Raw genomic sequence first — 2,719 nt, forward strand, 5'->3', positions numbered from 1 at the left:
CATACCTAAGAAAACTAGAAAAATCAGCAATAAAATACTTAACTCTACAACTTAAAGAACTAGAAATAAAACAGCAAGAAAAACCCAGAGTAAGTAGAAGGAAGGAAATACTAAAGATTAGAACAGAAATAAATAACATAGATACTGAAAAAAAAAATCAATGAAACCAAGAGCTTGTTCTTTGAAAGGATAAAAAAAATGATAAGCCATTAGCCAGACTCATCAAGAAACAAAGAGAGAGGACTCAAATAAATAAAACCAGAAATGATAGTGGAGAAGTAACCACTGGCACCACATAAATACAAAGGATTGTAAAAAAAATACTATGAACAACTATATGCCAACAAGCTGGACAATGTGGATGAAACAGACAAATTCCTAGAAAAATACAATCTCCCAAAACTGAATCAGGAAGAATCAAAAACACTGATAGGCCAATAACAACCGATGAAATAGAAGCAGTAATCAAAGAACTCCCACCAAACGAAAGCCCAGGTCTAGATAGCTTCACAGGAGACTTTTTCCAAACATTCAAAGAAGAGCTAACACATATACTCCTCAAACCATTTCAGAAAATACAAGGGGAAGGAACATTTCCAAACTCTTTTTATGATGCCAGCATTATCCTAATTTCAAAACCAGATAAAGACACTACAAAGAAAGATGATTACAAGCCAATATCCCTGATGGACATAGATGCTAAAACCTTCAATAAAATACTAGCAAATTGGATATCCCAATATGTTAAAGAGATCTCACACCGTAACCAAGTGAGATTTTTCCAAGGATGCAGGCTAGTACAATATTCACAAATCAATAAATGTGGTACTTCACAGCAACAAATTGAAAGACAAGGATCACATGATCATATGAACAGACACAGAAAAGCACTCAACAAAACCCAATACCCATTTTTGATAAAATCTCTCGGCAAAGCGAGAATAGAAGGATCATACCTCAACATAATAAAGACCATATATGACAAACGTACAACCAATGGGCAAAATGTAACAGCATTTCCCCTAAGACCAGGAACAAGACAAGGATGTCTGCTTGCACCACTCTTATTCAACATAGCACTGGAAGTCCTAGCCACAGTGATCAGACAAGAAGAAGAAATAAAAGGCATTCAAACTGGAAAAGAAGAAGTAAAACTATCATTATTCGCAGATGACATGATATTGCACCTAGAAAACCCCAAAGACTCGATCAAAAACTACTAGACTTAATAAATGAATTCAGCTATGTAGCAGTCTACAAAATTAACAAACAGAAATCTATGGCTTTTTATACACAAATAATGAACTCACAGAAAGAGAAACTAAAAAAAAAAAAACACACAAAAAAATCAATCAAACAAACAAACAAAAAACAATGCCATTTGCCATTGCACAAAAAAATTAAGATACCTAGAATAAACTTAACTGAGGAGGCAAAAGACCTGTACTCAGAAAACTACAGGATGTTGAAAAAAGAGATAGAGGAAGACATAAACAAATGGAAGAATATAGAATGTTCATGGATTGGTAGAATCAACATCACTAAAATGTCCATACTAACCAATGCAATCTATAGATTCAATGCAATCCCCATTAAGATAACAATGGAATATTTCACAGTCCTAGAACAATCTCTCCAAAAATTCATCTGGAATAATAATAAAAAACAAAACAAAACAAAAAACCCCGAATAGCCTCAGCAATCCCGAGAAAGAAGAACAAAGTTGGAGGGATCACAATACCAGATATCAAGCTATATTAAAAAGCCACTGTTCTCAAAACTGCCTGGTACTGGCACAAGAACAGACATGTAGACCAATGGAACAGAACAGACAACCCCAAAAATCAACCCAAGCCATATGCTCAATTAACATTTGACAAAGGTGGCAGGAGCAAACAATGGAGACATGATAGTCTCTTCAATAAATGGTGTTGGGAAAATTGGACAGATGCATGCAAAAAAATGAAACTAGAGCACCAAAGTACACAATATACAAAAATAAACTCAAAATGGATAAAAGGACTTAAACATTAGATGGGAAACCATAAAAATCTTAGAAGAATCCTTAGGCAGCAAAATATCAGACATATGTCATAGAGATATCTTCACAGGTACAGTTCTTAGGACAATGGGAACTAAAGAGAAAATAACAAATGGGACTACATCAAAATAAAAAGCTTCTGCACAGCAAAATAAACCATTAACAGAACAACAAGAAAGCCCACAGCATGGGAGAACATATTTGTCAATGTTATCCTATATGATAAAGAGGTAATATGCAAATTGACCCTCACAAGATGGCTGCCTATGACTAGGCTGGCAGGGGTATTAGTGAGGGACAACCAAATGACTGAACAAGAAGGCTGCATGGGATGACCAGGTCAGCTGGGGGATTAGTGAGGGATGACCAAACGACTGAACAGCAGGCTGTGTGGGGTAACCAGGCCGGTGGAAGGGAGGGGGGGCATGAGGGGTGACTAGGCCGGCAGAAAGGAAGTTGGGGGTGACCAGGCCAGTGGAGTGGGGCAGTTAGAGGCAACTAGGCTGGCGGGGGGTGCAGTTGGGGGTGATTAGTCTAGCAGGGTGGGTGGTGATGGGCGACTAGGCAGGCAGGGGGTGCAGTTGGGGGTGACCAGGTCAGCAGAGGGGGGGAGTGGGGGGCAACGAGGCTGGCAGGGGAGCAGCAAGGGGTAACCAGGCTGGTGGGGGGAGAAGTTAG

Source organism: Myotis lucifugus, unplaced genomic scaffold (assembly GCF_000147115.1).
Source record: "Myotis lucifugus unplaced genomic scaffold, Myoluc2.0 scaffold_699, whole genome shotgun sequence".
NCBI lineage: Eukaryota > Metazoa > Chordata > Mammalia > Chiroptera > Vespertilionidae > Myotis > Myotis lucifugus.